This window comes from Chiloscyllium plagiosum, unplaced genomic scaffold (assembly GCF_037043375.1).
Source record: "Chiloscyllium plagiosum isolate Xiang-an unplaced genomic scaffold, Cpla_swu_hap1 HiC_scaffold_20, whole genome shotgun sequence".
In the NCBI taxonomy this organism is placed as follows: Eukaryota; Metazoa; Chordata; class Chondrichthyes; order Orectolobiformes; family Hemiscylliidae; genus Chiloscyllium; species Chiloscyllium plagiosum.
The window spans coordinates 5,055,008-5,074,154 of record NW_028270158.1 but is presented as its reverse complement, the minus strand read 5'-3'; the positions used below and the strand labels follow the sequence as shown (position 1 = coordinate 5,074,154).

Here is a 19,147-nt window from a genome sequence, read left to right as displayed (position 1 = left end):
TGCTCATGCTGGGTATCGGGTCCTTTGTTCTGGTGAGTTGTTGTCAGAGTGGCTGTTGGTTTGTGTGCTGTTATAAGTCCTAGTGGTCGCAGTAGTCTGGCTGTCAGTTCAGAGATGCTCTTGATGTATGGTAACGTGGCTAGTCCTTTGGGTTGTGGCATGTCCTCGTTCCGTTGTCTTTCCCTTAGGCATCTGTTGATGAAATTGCGGGGGTATCCGTTTTTGGCGAATACATTGTATAGGTGATCTTCTTCCTCTTTTTGCAGTTCTGGTGTACTGCAGTGTGTGGTGGCCCTTTTGAACAGTGTCTTGATGCAACTTCTTTTGTGTGTTGGGGTGGTTGCTTTCGTATTTCAGGACTTGGTCTGTGTGTGTGGCTTTCCTGTGTACCTTTGTGGTGAATTCTCCGTTTGGTGTTCTCTGTACCATCACGTCTAGGAATGGGAGTTGGCTATCCTTTTCTTCCTCTCTAGTGAATCGGATTCCTGTGAGTGTGGCGTTGATGATCCGGTGTGTGTTCTCTATTTCTGTGTTTTTAATGATTACAAAGGTATCATCTACAAATCTGACCCAGAGTTTGGGTTGAATTTGCGGTAAGACTGTTTGTTCTAACCTTTGCATTACCGTTTCTGCTATGAGTCCAGAGATCGGTGAGCCCATGGGTGTGCCGTTGATTTGTTCATATGTTTGGTTGTTGAATGTGAAGTGTGTTGTGAGGCACAGGTCCAGTAATTTGAGTATGCCGTCTTTGTTGATAGGTTCACCGTCCTGTTGTCTATTCTGTATGTCCAGCAGGTTGGCTATTGTTTCTCTGGCTAGGGTTTTGTCGATAGAGGTGAACAGTGCCGTTACGTCGAATGAGACCATAGTTTCTTCCTTGTCTATGTGTATATTTCTGATGATGTCCAAGAATTCCTGTGTTGACTGTATAGAGTGTCTGGATCCGCTGATCAGGTGTTTCAGTTTCTGCTGTAGTTCTTTAGCCAGTTTGTGTGATGGTGTGATAGTGATACTATGGGTCTGAGTGGGATGTCTGGTTTGTGCACTTTAGGTAGCCCATAGAATCTGGGGGTGTTGTTGCTTTCAGGTTTCATTCTCTGTAGGTCAGACCTGGTTATCTGTCCGTTTTTTTGTAGGTTCCTCAGTGTGTTGTTTATCCTATTGGTGAGCTGTGGGGTGGGGTCAAACTCCCTCTTTTGGTAGGTGTTGGTATCTGCAAGTAGTTGTTGTGCTTTTTGGATGTACTCTGCTTTGTCCAGGATGACCGTCATTCTGCCTTTGTCTGCTGGTAGTATGATTATGTTCTTATCATTTTCTTAGTGATTTTAGTGCTTCCCTCTCCTTGGTGTTGAGGTTATGTATTTGTCTTTTCCTTGTTATCAGGGGTACGATACTTTATCTCACTGTTTGTTGTGTCTCTTCTGTCAGTCCATTGTTCCTGAGTGTGCATTCTAGTGCTGCTAGGAAGTCTGCTGTCTTGGCGTCCCTGTGGTTGTAGTTGAGTCCCTTGGCCAGTATTGTTCTTTCCGTGTCTGTGAGCTGTCTGTGGGAGAGGGTTTTAACCCAGGTGTGTGTTGTGGTGTCCTCTCTGTTGTGTGTTAGTTTGGCCATTTTTTCTTTTAGTGCCGTTTTTTTGCGGTGTGTGGTCCTGTTCTGTCCTATGGTGACGGCCTGTTCTATGGTTTGGGTCCATTCCTGATTGGTGGTTTTTGAAATTAACGATTTTTGGCGCGCAATTTACTCAGCATGAGCAAAACCAATGTAGTGTACAAAATCCCATGCACGGACTGCACAAAACACTACATAGGACAAACAGGAAGACAGCTAACAATCCACATCCATGAACACCAAGTAGCCACGAAACAACACGACGCAGCTATCCTTAGTAGCCACACACGCAGATGACAAGCAACATGAATTCGACTGGGACAACGCTACCATTATAGGACAAGCCAAACAGAGAACAGCCAGGGAATTCATAGAGGCATGGCACTCATTCACAGATTCAATCAATAAGCACATTGACCTGGACCCAATATACCGACCACTGCAACGGACAGCTGGAACTGACAACCGGAAACGGCAGAGACAAACCACTATAAATGCTGGAGGAAACATCACAGAAGCGCTTCACAGGAGGCTCCCAAGCACTGAGGATGTCACCTTAATTCTTACAGGTTAAGGCATTGCCATGCAAAATGGACCAGAGAGCTATTCTCATACTTTTGTTTATTTAAAAAAGGCTCAATGTGTGGACACATCCTTTCCGCTTACAGAGGAAAGGTTTTTGTGTAGAAATACATGCTGCTTCAAAGGAACAGACGGGAGTACAATTCTGAGACCAAGTGATAATATTAACTGAGCCATTAATAATTATTACTCGCTTACTTAGGATTGTTCAACATGTACTGTCCAGTGACAGAATCACATCTAACATTAGACAGGAAATTTGCAACAAGCAGCCATTTTCACTGACAGAGTACTGGCTGTACTCAACTAGCCTGTATTTATAGCACACAGAACCTCATGTCCAACACTAGATGAGAATTTGAGATTGGATAGCACTCACTGAACAACCTCAGCCTCAGGAGATTCACCAGGTTGATTCCAGAGATGAGGGACTTGACTTCTGGGGAGAAATTGACCAGTTTAGACAAATGCTTTGGAGTCTAATTGAGGGATATAAGCTACAGAGGATTGACAAAGTAGATGTGGAGAGGATGTCTCCTCTTACAGGGGCAGCCTGTAATGAGAGGTCATAGTTTTAGGATAAGGGGCAGCAGATTTAAGATAGAGATGGGGAGAAATTACTTCTCTCAAAGGGTCATGAATCTCAGGAATTCACTCCCCCAGAGTTCAGTGGATGCTGGGACATTGAATAAATTTAAGGAGAAGATGGACAGATTTTTAATGAGTAACGAGTTGAAGGATTATGGAGAGTGGGCAGGAAGGTGGAGTTGAGGTCAAGACGAGATCAGCCATGATCGTATCAAATGGTAGAGCAGGCTCAAGAGGCTGAATGGCCTCCTCCCGCTGCTAGCTCCTATATTCTTATGTATGGCGAGCATTTGGCACACTTGAAATCTAGATCAGGAAAGTTCTTGATCTGAGTTGAGTTAAAGTCTCCCAGCTGGGGTGATCTTGGAGGGAGTATAAACAGTAAGCATGTGATGTAAAAGTGGCCAGAATTCCTGACTGTTACCATCCAGCCATCCCCACTGGAAGCTTGTGCAGTAGAGTCACCTTTTGACTTACCCCTGGTGGGCCCCTCGTAAAGAGCAGTTCTATAAATGACTGTGTGAAATGCAGCATATATTCTTCAATATTGGCAGAGATACGAAGTAAATCAGTTAAACTACTCAGAATAAGAGTCTCATTGGAACCAGATTTTCACTATTACATATTAGTAACTTTGAGTTCAAAATATTTCCAAAATTCACAAGTCACATCGTTATTATTAACACCGTTTATGTTTAAAACAGGAACTTCCTGCCGCTATTATGTAATCATTTCTCAGGACTCAAGGACAATTAAAGCTTAATCTTTAAAAAGCTTTCAAAAGTTTGTTGGCATCCATGATCCCAGAAACGTTAACTCATAGTATTAACCATTCCAGGCACCTCTCTTGGGTTCTTGACCCTGTCACCCTCAAAATTCTCCTGTAACATATACATACACCTTGCTGCTTGAACTTATACAATTCATTTATATTTCAACTTCAAATGATATTTCACAATTAACCTCAGCAGGTCTAGCAGCATCTGTGCAGAGAAGCCCTAAAATCTTTATGAAGCAGGGTCACTGGACTGGAAATTAAACCTTTGTTTCTCTCTCCACAGATGCTGCCAGACATGCTGAGTTTCTCCAGCAATTTTTGTTTTTGTTTCAGATCTCCAGCATCCACAGTTCTTTGTTTTATAATAATTATTCACACCCTGTGTGGCAATCAGTCCCTAAATCAATCAGATGCAACTCAAGAAGAATTTCAATAAAACTCTTACATTTCTAAATAATTCACACAAATGTAACATGCACTTTCACTTTTAACAGCTATTATTACACAAACCAAAATTCCACTCTCACTGAATTAAGTGACAGTTCGATATTGTTGATACTTTCTGAAGACGATCACTATGGTCAGCAGAATGTATTTGTTGTATAAAGTGTTAATTTACCAGATTCCAAAATGAGTATGTCAAAAGCTATTAATTGCACCAGACAGTCATGATCTCATTAAATGGTCAGAAGTCACACCACAGCAGGTTATAGTGCGACAGGCTTATCTGAATCACTGGCTTTCGGAGCACTGCCCCTTTATCACTTGACTGAGGCACCTTCTCAAATATGTTTTGGAAATCCAAATAAAGTCAAGCCACCGCCCACCCCCATCCCCCCACTTTTACCAACTCTACACTTGAGACCCTGAAAGAACTCTAAAGCATTTATCTTTCCCTTTTCATAAAACCATGTTGATTCTGTTTGATTCTGTCTGCTATGGCCTTCATAGCGAGAGGATTTGAGTCTCAGAGTAAGGATGCCTTGCTGCAGTTATACAGGGCCTGGTGAGGCCACACTTTGTGGACAGCTTTAGTCTCCAAGTCTGAGGAAGCACATTCTTGCTATTGAGGGCGTCCAGCGAAGGTTCACCAGGTTGATTTCCAGGATGACAGGACTGACACTTGAGAAAAGGCTGGTTTGTCTGGGCTTGTACTCACTGGAATTTAGAAGACTGAGGGGGGAGGGATTCTCATAGATACATATAAAATCCTGATGAGAATGGACAGGCTAGATGGGGGAAGCATTTTCCCAATGTTGTGGAACTAGAGATCACAGTCTAAGAAGAGGGGGTCAGCCATTCAGGACTGAGATGAGGAAGAATTTCTTCACTCAGAGAGTTGTGGACCTGTGGATTTCTCTGCCATGAGGAGCTGTGGGGCCATTCCATTAGATATATTCAAGAGGGAGCTGGACATGGCCCTTGCAGCTAAAGGGATCAAGGGATGGGAGAGGAAACGGGAATGGGATACTGAGGTTGCACGATCAGCCATGATCACATTGAGTGGTGGAGCAGGCTTGATGGGCCAAATGGCCTACTTCTGCTCCTATTTTCTATGTTTCTATGTTTCCAGGTGGCACAGTGGTTAGCACTGCTGCCTCACAGCACCACGGACCCAGTTTTGATTCCAGCCTCTGGCGACTGCCTGTGTGGAGTTTGCACATTCTCCCCGTGTCTGCGTGGGTTTCCTCCCATGGTCTAGCGATGTGCAGGTCAGGTGGGTTGGCCATGGCAAATTGCCCATAGTGTTAGGTGCATTAGTCAGAGGGAAATGGGTCTGGGTGGGTTACTCTTTGGAGGGTCAGTGTGAACTGGTTGGGCCGAAGGGCCTGTTTCCACACTGTTGGGGATCTGACCTGATCTAATGTATTTTGGTATTTTCCCAATGTCAGATATTAAACTAACTGGTGTTTGGTTTCTTTCTTTTCTTTCCCTTCTTTCTTAAATAAGGGAGTTACATTTTTCCAATCCTCTGGGTATTTTCTAGAGTCTGGAAGACTTTGGAAGATTATAACTAACACATTTACTGTCTCGGCAGCACTTCTTTGAAGATTCCAAGATGCAGTATTGTGCTGTCTGTTCTTATCTTTGGTGGTTTTATGATGTCTGTTCTTATCTTCCCAAAACACGAGACCTCAAATTTGCAAAGGAACCTTTTAAGATGTTTGTCAGTTGTGTTTGGAGACATATGTATGAGAAGATCTAAAGCTGCCTATTGGTTTTGATAAATCCTATTAAAGATGACCAAAATGTCCAGAGTTTAAATAAAATGTTAATCTTGCTGTCGACTAGAATAGTACCTAATTCTATCCCACTTTAGAACGGATGTAAAGATCTTGGAGATAATTCAGAGGAATGTAGAGTCATAGAGTCATACAATACACCACAGAAGCAGACCCTTCAGTCCAACTTGTCCATGCCGACCAGATATTCTACATTAATCTACTCCCATTTGCCAGCATTCCTATTCATATACCCATCCAGATGCCTTCTAAATGCTGTCATTGAGAATCTGGGATTATTCTCAGAAGCGCAAAGAATTCTTGTGGAACATTTAAACAGGAGTTTCCATTTATGGAATTTTTGATGGAGTATCTAAAGAGAAACTGTTTCCATTAGCAGAGTTGCAAAGAATAATCACAGGATCACAGAAGTGTAATGGGGTGGAAGGAGATCATTCAGCCCATTAGCTCTTCAAAGAAGCATGATCACCTCCCATCAATCTCCTGCTTTTACCCCATTTCCCTGCAAAATAATTCCATTTAAGTAATGATCCAACTCCACCATCTTGAATGCCTCATTTGATTTGGCTGGGCCACATTTTGTGTCATTGAACTCGAAATGTTAACGACCTGCTAAGTTTCTCCAGAATTGTCTGTTTTTATTTCAGGTTTAGAGTCTGCAGTATTTTGTTTTTATTCCATGAACATGACAGTCATTGGCCAGAGGTGACAGATTTTAAACAATTGTCTGAATGGCCCATAAGAGACCTGATGAGATTTTTTTCAGTGGGACTTTCCACATGAAAGAGCGATGGTGTCAGATTCAACGTTACTGAAGATGCACATCAACATTAAACATTTTGTGCATTTGCTGAAAAATGGTAGGGTACAAAACTGAGTGAGGTTTATTGATCATTCTGAGTGGGTTTTTTTGGTGACTTAATATGGTGTATCACATCAATGAATTCAATATGATCATCCAACTCAGTCTCCTTTTCCCATTTTCTCCCTATGCCCTGTGATCCCCTTTAGCCCGAAGAACTACCTCCTTCTTGTAATCATTCAATGTTTTACCCTCAACCACTTTCTGCAGCAGAGTATTCCACAGGTTCACTGCTCTCTGGGTGAAGACATTTCTCCTCATCTCATATCAGGCCTGAAACTTTAACTCTGTTTCTCTCTCTACAGATGTAGAATGACATGTTGCGTCTTTCCTGCATTTTCTGTTTTGATATATATTTTAAAGTTATTTATTAAACTCAATAAATGCATCTTTCTTAGCTCTTAATGAAAATCTCTGTTTTCATGACAACATCAGAAGTCACATGACACCAGGTTATAATCCAAAAGGTTTATTTGAAATCAAAGCTTTAGTAGCGCTGCTCCTTCATCGGTTAAAGTGATTCCACCTGATGAAGGGGACAACATTCCGAAAGCTTGTGGGTTTAAATAGACTTGTTGGACTATAACCTGGACCTTGTCCACCCCAGTCCAACACCGGCCCCTCCACATAATGACAGTAGAAACTTCTTTAAAATCTGTAACATGACTTCAACCTGGCTTTCTTTTCTTTTCGTCTGGCATTGCTTCTAATTTGATTCAAAATCCATTGATACTGACGTTACATTCATTGAGATAATTTCTGAAGTCTGCACACTTAGCTTGATTCTTCTTTCATGTTGAATGTTAATATTAGAATGAAATAGCTCAGAATATTACTCACATAACAGGAAGAATATTGTCTCCCTAAGTCCTTGAACTCTGTTATAGCATATTCAGCTATCCATATCCTTTTGGAAGTTCCCCAAAACTAACACTGGATTCACTTTGCTTCAGAATTTGGACAAAGACAACTTTGGCAGCAATAAACAAAGTTTAAATTCTCTTTTACGTTGAAATAACAATCTCCATAAACTGCAAGACAACTAGACCAGTACTTTTTGCCATGAGATATTTGCATATTTTCATTTCACTAACTGTAAATACTGTTAAGCCCACTTTTGTTTGCTACTTTTTTTGTGAAGAATGTGCTAAATTTGTAGTTTTACTGAACTGAATTCTTTGTATATATCTGTTTTATAACGTAAATCCATTTAATCAGAACAAAGTGATTGGAATATCCAGATGCCCTGCTCCAACTGTGTCCTTGTAAGGACTAAAATTTTTCTTGGTGTGGAGTTGTCTGAAGTAGACAAGTAATCTGATAAAAGGATGGAACAGGCGCCTGTATAACACTTCTCGTAATTACAGTGAGTCCCAAAGCATCTTACAGAGTCAAAATCCTCGAGACGTACAGCATGGAAACAGACCCTTCGGTCCAACCTGTCCATGCCGACCAGATATCCCAACCTAATCTAGTCTCATTTGCCAGCACCCAGCCCATATCCCTCCAAACCCTTCCTATTCATATACCCATCCAGAAGTCTTTTAAATGCTGTAATTGTACCAGTCTCCACCACTTCCTCTGGCAGCTCATTCTATACACGCACCACCCTCTGCGTGAAAAGGCTGCCCCTTAGGACTCTATATCTTTCCCATCTCACCCTGGACCCATCTCTGAGGCAAAGTGTACCAAAGACCCACAATCCTCGGAGAGAAGAAATTCCTTCTCATCTCTGTCTTAAATTGGCTTCCCTTTTTTCTGAGACTGTGCCCTCTGGTCCCAGACTCTCTCCATGAGGGGAAACATCCTCCCAGCATTGACCCTGTCAAGCCCCTTTAAGAATCTGATACGTTTCAATGGGATCACCTCCCATTCTTCTATAGCCCATGAAGCAGTTAACACGTCGCTACTGTTCTAATGTACAGACAAATTAGAATTAAAATAATCTTTTCACTGAAGGGAGCCATTTGACATGTCTCAGTTCTTTCAAAGAAATATCCAATTTATCCAATGGCCTTATTGCTGTGGCCTTGCAATCTTCCCTTTCTGGTTGCGACTATTCGATCTGCTTCCAAACCCCTTTCTATCAATGTATTTCGCATCTTGCGACTTGTTAAGTAAAGAAAGTTATCCTCATCTTCCTTTTGTGGGTGACTCAGCAGTTGACTCTGCTGCCTCACAGCACCGGGGACCTGGGTTCAATTCCACCCGCGGGTGACTGTCTGCGTGGAATTTGCACATTCTGCCCGTGTCTGCGTAGGTTTTTTCTGAATGCTCCAGTTTCCTCCCACAGTCCAAAGATGTGCAGGTTAGAGTGGAATGGCTATAGGAAATTACCCATAGTGTCCAGGGATGTACTGTCTAGGAGGGTTAGCCATGGGAAATGCAGGATTACAGGGATAGGGTGGGTCTGGGTGTGATGCTCCTCAGAGGGTCAAAATGGTTTTGATGGGTCGAATGGCCTGCTTCCATACTGTAGGAATTCTATGGTTCCTCACAGTTGGGCATTCTGCTTCTCAACTCTCCTGCTCCTGCAAACAGTTTCTCTTTCTCATTCATATCCTTTGTCATTTTGAGTATTTCTGTTGTACCTTTCTCTGTCCTAAGGAGAACAGCCAGCCACACCATCTTGAATCTCAATATCGCTCTGGTAAGTTTCTCTCCAAGGCATTGAAATTTTTCTGGAGGAGCATTGGAACTGATAGTCCAGTTCAGGTCCCATCAGTTTGTTGTTTTATAAATGGCTTTGAGGGGAGATTTTGGTACAATAGAACCAATCTATTGTTGGGATCATCTTTAAATCCACAAGTGTTATTTAATTTTCCTGGAAATCACCAATTAACAAGAACAATTCCAATGGGAGGTGACTGGACTGTATTTGTTTTTCAAAGACTATTGAAAGTTTCAGAACATAACCAAACATTTTATCTTTGTGTTTGCACTGTTTAAAGTTTAGCCTGTCAATGTATTTGCTTTGCTCTAACGTTTATTGGATTTCAAGATTCTGTAAATGTGCTTACCACTTGTTATTTTAGCAGAGTCTCAAGAGAAATGACAATAAATTTGACCGCTCCGACATGTATCTAACAACTACGTGTTCTTTGCAGAGGGTGATATCAATTTCAGTTGCAATTGATTTCGCGGTGAAATAACTTGTTATGGCAGCAGTCCTTATGAGGTTATGTTGGATGGAATGATAGCAGGGGTTTGATGGTCTCTGATATCTGGGGTGGAATTTCCGCAGGATCACTTTGATATCTCTAAACTTTCAGTGAAGGATCCGTTGCAACCCTGGAGAAATGGCATACTGTCAAGTTCATCATTTCTTCAAAATGTTCTGTGGCCTACAACTACAATTCAGTGGAATTCAGACATTAATCTGACAGCAAGTACTAAAGTACTGCCCTCAAGCTATCAAAGGTACCTTGACCGTGGAACAATGCATCTTTCAAAGTTAGTTCTGTTTCTCTTCTATGAACCTCAGCGAAGTCAAGTCTATGTACTGCCTCTGGAGTTTCATAAAACCCTTCACAAAATTCTTCACAATTAACAGCTGTTTAGAATCACATGAAGTAATCTATTTGGGGTGAAGATTTGGTAAAGTAATTACACATGGTAAAATTTGTAGACTGTAAATTGCTGTAAATGGTAAGATTTAAAAAGAAGCAGAGGAATGATTGTGTTCAATTACACATTATTAAGTATAGCAATGCAAATGAAGACAGACAGATAGGTAAAATATGGAGTTTGGAAGAGTCAGTGGTATAATGGTAACACCACTCGACTCTAGTCATCCACAGACTCAACCGATGTTCTGGGGACCCGCATTCAAATCCCTCCATTGTAACTGGTGCAATTTAAATTCAATTACTATCAATAATTATCGTAAAAACCCACCTGGTTCACTAATGTCCTTCAAGGAAGGAAATCTGCAATCTTTACCTGGTCTGGCCGCCATGTGACTCCCGACCCACAGTAATGCAGTTGGCTCTTAGCTGCCCTCTGAAATGTCTGAGTGAGCCACTCACTTTGAGCGCAATTAGGGAAGGGCAACAATCCTGGCTTTGCCTGGGACAACCACATCACATTAAAAGAGCAAAACTAAAATAAATTAATGTTTGGTAAGGGGATCTCATCCAACTTCATGGACAAGACCCTCCACTGAGTGTCCTTCAGTGGTCAGAATCCTTCCCCTGGATTCAAGACGGTGAGGATGAAAGTACTGACCAGGCAGGAAGGCTATTCACAAGGTCCTCCTATCCTGCATTTAATTGGCAAGAGGCCAGAAAGATCCCACTGTTTGACTGGCCCTACACACTCACCCCCGCCTCCAAACGCACCTCTGCTCAAGGTCTTACAACAAGTTTCACTTATAAAACATCTCTAACATTGTACAACAACACAAGTAACTCAAAGGGAGGGCATTATATTCTGCCCAAGGTCTTCTAAGAGGCTGCATTTATGTAGCATCTTTAATATAATATGACACCCTAAGTAACTCAGTAAACTGTTAATTTTGCAGACCAAAAGACAAACCAAGAAGTACCATTGAAAATTGTTAAAGACCTAGAAACCTGCTCTTTTTAAATTTTTTTCACAGGATATGGGCGTGGGTGGCTAGGCCAGGATTCATTGCCCAGAGGCCAACCCCACTGCTGTGGGTCTGGAGTCACATCTAGCCAGACCAGATAAGGATTACAGTTTCCTTCCCTAAAGGTCATTAATGAACCAGATGGGTTTGTCCAGCAACTGACAATGGATTCACAGTCATCATGAGACTTTTTAATTCAAGATTTTTTAAAATTGAATTCGAATTCCACCATCAGCCGTAGCAGGATTTGAACCCAAGCCCCAGAACATTACACAATACCCATTATTAGCCACTAACTGTCTCCATTAACGGCTACTCACTCTCTCAGCCAGATCGCTAGCCACTCCTTTGTCTGTCCAACTATTCTTCTTTCTCCCTTTTGGCTCTATAACAACCTATTGTTGACTCCTTACCCCTCCCCCCTCCCCACCCTATCTTCTGCATGTAAACGGACATTTTCCTAGTTACCATCAGTTTTGAGGAAGGGTCACCTGACCTGAAATATTAACTCGGATTTCTTTTCAGAGATGCTGCCAGAACTGCCAAGCATTTCCAGCAGTTTCTGTCTATGTTTCCCCAGGACATTCCCTGGGTCTCTGGATTAACAGTCCAGTGATAACACCACCATGTCATCACCTTTCCAAATATTGATATTCCACAGGCTGAGACAACTTGACACTTGATCTTGGAAGGGAACTCTGTGTCACTTATAATCAGGAATTTATCATTCCAGCCTAATATCTAGAGAGATAAACATATTGTCCTCATGGTGTAACAATAAGAATTCCTTGCTTTATGGTTTTCTTTCCACCTCTTATGTGCACCTCTCTCATCTTCTCTAAACATGGACTCATTAAGAGTTTCTTGAGCTGAGACGCAAATCTTTCAGTTGCGTTATTTCACACCATCAGGGGCTTTGATGAATGCCCTCTGACCCCAGGAAGGTCAATCTCTGAGGTTACTGAGCTGGTGTCACCTGCCTGTGGATTTCTGGAGCCACATTCTCCCTGATGCAGCTAAGGGAAAGTTTTAAAGAGATTATGGGTGTTAACACAATTGGCCAAGGCTCTGTGGAGCAGTAATTAGCAGAGTAAACAGGATGGTGAAATGTAATGTTGATTTGACAGAGTGCAGATCAAAGGCAGTTAGCCGAAACGGTGCAGCCTCTGGTCAGATCCCATTTTGAATGCTGTCGTCACGGAGACATAAAACACTGGAATCATCGCCAGGGTTAGAACACAACGTCAACGTTTTCCAGTCTCAAAACTAGGTGTTAGGAGTGTGAAAGGGAGGCACTTCTAAAGGTACATGGAATATTAAATACAATTGAAACAAAAACATAATGAGAAATTACTTCAGGGTGTAACTAACCCACAGGACAAAGGGGAACAGGTTGAAGCCAATAAAGAGCAAAGTTAGAATATAAAAGCATTGAGGCAGGAATAAGCCAAAAAACTCCTCGGACCCTTTCCATGATTTAGTAGAATCATGACCATTGGCCATGCTTTCTTACTCTATTTCCATATCCTTTGATTCTCTTGTTAGCCCAAATTATATTGATCTTAGTCCTGGATATAAGGACCAACTGAAGAAAGGTCACACCCAAAACATTGACTTCCCCACCTCCTGCTGCTGTCTGGCTTGTTGTGTTCTTCCAGCCTCCTGTTTGTACAGGTACCAACTGAGCATTCAGGGCTCTTACGAAGACAATTCCAAAGATCCACTTTCCTCTGAGTCAAACATGTCTTCCCATCTTAGTCCTAACTGCTAGCCATGTTTTCAAACCCAGCTGAACCCTCCAGCCGGGGAAACTAGCCTCACAACATCTACCCCGTGAAACCCACGAAAAATGTTATAGGTTACAGTGATGTCTCCTCTCATCCCCAGTTAATTTACCACTCAGTCTCTCTTTATACAACTGGCATCTTGTCCCAGAAAGCAGTCACCTGAGAATTAATTTGCGCTCCCCCCCACCCCCCCAATCCCCCCCATCCCCATCTAAGGTAAGTATATCTTTGCTCAATTAAGGAGACCAAGTGTTGCCTATACTCCAGGAACAAGAGTCCTTCATAATTCAAACAAAACTTCCCTTACCACTGTAATTCAACTCCCTTGCAATAAAGAATGAAACACAATTCACCTTCAATGTTACTCATTGAACCCACTCATTAACATAACGTGATGAGTTTAAAATTATAACTATTGCACCACAAGAACTCCTGGTGAGATTGTACACTTGTTTCGATGATATTTACTTCATTCAACGTTTGCTTTTCCATTTCACCCATTTTCTTGCTTCAAGACTTTCCCAAATACTTAATAATAATTTGTTTTTCAATTCTGAAATTTTTGGAATTTTAAAATATTATTGTGAGGGAATGATACTTTGCAATTTAACACGAGATTTTTGGGTCCAGAGAGGTTGTTCCAGCAGTAATTATGATGAGCTTGCTGCTAAAAAAAATCAGCTACATCTCATTCAAGGTTTAACATATTTTTTGCAGCTAAATTACTCCAAATGATCACTGAGTATCTATTGATCACATGTGCAGAGAATATATCAGCCTACAGTCTGAGAGAGCTGGGTGTCACTAACTGTAGTTTCTGGACTGTTACATTAAGTTTATAAAACCATGAGGGGCATGGATAGGATAAATAGACAAAGTCTCTTCCCTGGGGTGGAGGAGTCCAGAACTAGAGGGTATAGGTTTAGGGTGAGATGGTAAAGATATAAAAGAGACCTGAGGGGCAACCTTTTCATGCAAAGAGTGGTACGTGTATGGAATGAGCTGCCAGAGGATGTGGTGGAGGCTGGTACAATTGCAACATTGAAAAGGCATCTGGATGGGTATATGAATAGGAAGGGTTTGGAGGGATATGGGCCGGGTGCTGGCAGGTGGGACTAGATTGGGTTGCGATACCTGGTCAGCATGGACGAATTGGACTGAAGGGTCTGTTTCCATGTTGTACATCTCTATGACTTAATCACTTTAAGTGTACATGTGCAGAAGCCAGAACTGCTGACAGTTTTAAATCGTACTGGTGGCAAATGCTAACAGCTTATTATCAGTAAAATTGCAAACTCCAAATCATTATTTCTTTAAAACAGCCTAAAGTTTAACGCTTAAAAATCAGATTAATTTCATGAGTATCTCATAGAAAGTCCTCACCACTCTTGGGGAAGACCATTCAAGCCTGGTGGGTCAGTAATCAGCACTGCTGCCTCACAGCACCAAGGTCCTGGGTTCAATTCCATCCTTAAATGACTGTGTGGCGGTTGCATGCTCTGTGTGGGTTTCCTCTGAGTGCTCTGATTTTCTCCCACAGTCGAAATTTGTGCAGGTTTGGGTGGATTGGCTATGCTAAATTGTCCCATCGTGTCCAGGGATGTTCAGGCTGGGTGGGTTAGTCTGGGAAATGCAGGGTTATGTGGATGGGGGTGAGTGGGCTGCTCTTCAGAGGGTCAGTGTGGACTTTAATTCTTAACAGAAGCCCTTAGTTATCAGCAAACATGAAAATTTCAATGTTTAAAATCTTCAGTTTCCCAAAGGGAGGCAAAATAGTTTGGTTGTCAAAGAGGAATGTCTGGATTTGATGGCAGATATGATTGCACTTTAACATTTCATCCAAAAGAGAGGATGTCTTACAGTGTCACGTTCATTCAGCATTACACTAAAGTATCAGCTTGGGTTATATGCACAAACTTTTCATTGTGCTATCATCAGGACTATTCAGAAGAATAACAATTCAAGAATAATATTTATGCAGGCTGAGAAGACAGTGTTGATTGATTCTGGCTGAAAATGTGTTGCTGGAAAAGCGCAGCAGGTCAGGCAGCATCCAGGGAACAGGAGAATCGACGTTTCAGGCATAAGCCCTTCTTAGTGTTGATTGATTAGTAATTAGGTGGGTTAGCCATGGGAAATGCAGGGTTACAGAGATGGGGGTGGGTCTAGGTGGGCTGCACTTTGAAGTGTTGGTGTGGACTCAATGGGCCAAATGGCCTGCTTCCATACTGTAAGGGTTCTATGATTCTATGATAAATGTGAAGTACTTCCCCAGCATTACAATAGTCGACAGATACTCCCTGCTGAAGTATTGTGTTGTAGGGAGCAGTGTATATCTGCTCTGTGGGAGGTTCAGAACATAATACTGTTTGGGATCACTGGCACAGAATTAGCCTGTTACAAGAACAGAAGTAGCTTGCTGATTGGAGTAGGGATAGCAGGAAATCCAAATGCTATCCCTCAAAGCTGAAAGTCAAGTGGGGAATACAATCTCAGTAAGTGAGTCTTGGAGGCTAGTAATGTGCTTGCAAGGTTCTCCTATCATTATCCCCTGGCAGGGTAAACTTATTCAGTCAGACTGATTGTCAATGACAATATACAATAGACAACAGGTGCAGGAGTAGGCCATTCTGTCCTTCGAGCCTGCACCACCATTCAATATGATCATGGCTGATCATCCTTAATCAGTATCCTGTTCCTGCCTTATCTCCATAACCCTTGATTCCATTATCCTTGAGAGCTCTATCCAACTCTTTCTTAAATGAATCCAGAGACTGGGCCTCCAGTGCCCTCTGGGGTAGAGCATTCCACACAGCCACCACTCTCTGGGTGAAGAAGTTTCTCCTCATCTCTGTCCTAAATGGTCTACTCCATATTTTTAAGCTGTGTCCTCTGGTTCGGCACTCACCCATTAGCGGAAACATGTTTCCTGCCTCCAGAGTGTCCAATCCTTTAATAATCTTATATGTCTCAATCAGATCCCCTCTCAGTCTTCTAAACTCAAGGGTATACAAGCCCAGTCGCTCCAGTCTTTCAGCATAAGGTAGTCCCGTCATTCCAGGATCTGGATTAGTGGTACTGGAAGAGCACAGCAGTTCAGGCAGCATCCGAGGAGCAGTAAAATCGATGTTTCGGGCAAAACCCTGCTGAAGGGCTTTTGCACGAAACATCGATTTTACTGCTCCTCGGATGCTGCCTGAACTACTGTGCTCTTCTAGCACCACTAATCCAGAATCTGGTTTCCAGCATCTGCAGTCATTGTTTTTACCCCGTCATTCCAGGAATTGACCACGTGTATCTACGCTGCACTCCCTCAATAGCCAGAATATCCTTCCTCACATTTGGAGACCAGAACTGCACACAATACTCCAGGTGTGGTCTCACCAGGGCCCTATACAGCTGCAGAAGAACCTCTTTGCTTCTATACTCAATCCCTCTTGTTATGAAGGCCAGCATGCTATTAGCCTTCTTCACTACCTGCTGTACCTACATGCTTACCTTCATTGACTGGTGTACAAGAACACCCAGATCTCTCTGTACTGCCCCTTTACCTAAATTGATTCCATTTAGGTAGTAATCTGCCTTCCTGTTCTTGCCACCAAAGTGGATAACCATACATTTATCCACATTTAACTGCATCTGCCATGCATCTGACCACTCACCTAACCTGTCCAGGTCACCCTGTAATCTCCTAACATCCTCCTCACATTTCACCCTGCCACCCAGCTTAGTATCATCAGCAAATTTGCTAATGTTATTACTAATACCATCTTCTATATCATTAACATATATTGTAAAAAGCTGCAGTCCCAGTACTGATCCCTGCGGTACCCCGCTGGTCACTGCCTGCCATTCCGAAATGGAGCCGTTTATCACTACTCTTTGTTTCCTGTCAGCCAACCAACTTTCAATCCAAGTTATTACTTTGCCCCCAATACCATGCGCCCTAATTTTGCTCACTAACCTCCTATGTGGGACTTTATCAAAAGCTTTCTGAAAGTCCAGGTACACTACATCTACTGGATCTCCCTCGTCCATCTTCAGAGTTACATCCTCAAAATGGGTGTGCTTTTAAATCATTATAGGGACATGGACAGCTTTACTAGGTACAGTCTTGGTCCTTGAATGAGATTCCCTCACTCCAAGACCGAGCAAATATATCTCAGATAAAACATACCCGTGTTAGTATATTCTAGAACAGGCAACTCATATAACACCATAAGACATAGGAGTGGAAGTAAGGCCATTCAGCCCATCGAGTCTACTCTGCTATTTAATCATGGCTGATGGGCATTTCAACTCCACTCCATCAGCCATGATTGAATGGCGGAGTGGACTTGATGGGCTGAATGGCCTTACTTCCACTCCTATGACTTATGTTCTTAAGGTCTTCTATGCTCATATAATCAAACCTATCTCAACACATAGAGTTCTTTACCTTAACATTATACAATTCTTTTGCTTCATGAGTCTTTGAGGCATTAATGTCCACTACTGTTATGGTGATTAATTAATATTTTGTTTTCAGGATCAATCCTGGATTAAGTTATAGTAGTGATCACAATATGGTTGAGTATAGAATAATTAAAATGGTCAATTCAGACACGTGCACTAATAAATCTACAGAGGAGAAAATGTTCAAAACATTGGAATCATAGAATGCCTGCAGTGTGGAAGAAGGCCATTCAGCCCATTGAATCCACACTGACCCTCTGAAGAGTATCCCACTTGGACCCACCCCTTATCCCATTATCCCCTTATCCCATTCCTGTAATCCTGCATTTCCCATGGCTAATTCACTAAGCCTACATATCTCAAGACAATATGGGCAATTTAGCACGGCCAATCCATCTAACTTTCACATCTTTGGACTGTGGGAGGAAACCTAAGCATCCAGAGGAAACCTACGCAGACACGGGGAGAATATGTAAACTCCACACAAAGAGTCACCCAAAGGATCAAACCCGGGTCCCTGGCGCTGTGAGGCAGCAGTGCCAACCACTGAGCCATCGTGCCACCTTTAACGTGAAGTTATAAACCACCTAAATTCAGGATATGCAAACAAATATTAAACAAAGATTACACTCACAATCCCAGTATAAATTTCTAGTTTTTAGCTCATCTCAGCCCAAGAGGAATTCTATTTCGAAGTGAATGCAAATCTATAATGTGTCAAAGATTCTGCAAGATGCTTACTTATGAAGGCTAATTTTAAACTGGGTGACTGTCTTTTAAGTGGGTCTGGAAATGAGCTTGTATTGTTTTGTTGTTAAAGCTTCTCTGAAAAGCAGAATTCTTGATGGAACACAATAATTTTAAGGAATCTGGTTTACAGTAAACAATTTTCTTGGTTCTGAGCTGCACAGCTACCAAATGCCAAGCCCTTAATACGGCCCTGCACCACCACTACCAATTACTTTGGTCTTGGTAAAGACTCAGATTCTATATTAACTATATTAACATTATATTAATACAGTGACTTCCTCCATTTGTAATAACAATTCTAACACTGTAAATTCTTCATTAATTTAGTTACAGTGAAGGAAGACTTTGATGGGCAGAGAAGATTCAGGGTTTTGTAAATAACTCACAGCCATCCCTTTAAGAATTGATCATGATATCTCTCAATGCTAGTGCCATTGATCGGAGCTCAGTTTGTCATTGGTACCTAGCCACTGAGGTGAGATCCTTTGTATTTCAAACGACATCGACAACGCCCTAAAAGCTGAACTGATGAAGGATCAGTGCTCCAAAAGCTTGCGATTTCAAATAAACCTGTTGGACTATAACCTGGTGTCATGTGACTTCTGACTTTGTCCACCCCAGACCAACACCAGTACCTCCACATGATGTTAAATGAGCCTGACTTGTATACTATAACGAAATGGTTTCCTGAAATTCAACTAAGTTGGCATGAGGGCAGTAAATTCACGAGCATTCCTTGTCAGAATGTTATTTTCTGTTCCTGCCAAACAAAGAGACATCATTGACCCCATTGTCTGTACGTTGGATATTCAACTGATTTAGATCCTTTACATCTTGCACACTGCAGCTTCCGAACCTTGTTACAACTTTAGATGCAGGATGCTGTTTCTACTCTCTTGTCAT

The 19,147-nt window shown here is 42.0% G+C and overlaps 1 protein-coding gene across 5 annotated transcripts in view; it reads right to left on the bottom strand.

The window, feature by feature from the left end:
- The window catches only part of LOC122560464 (myosin-11-like), a 185,884-nt gene that overhangs the window by 156,531 nt on the left and 10,206 nt on the right, over positions 1-19,147 (bottom strand). The gene's annotated exons all lie outside the window — the stretch shown is intronic.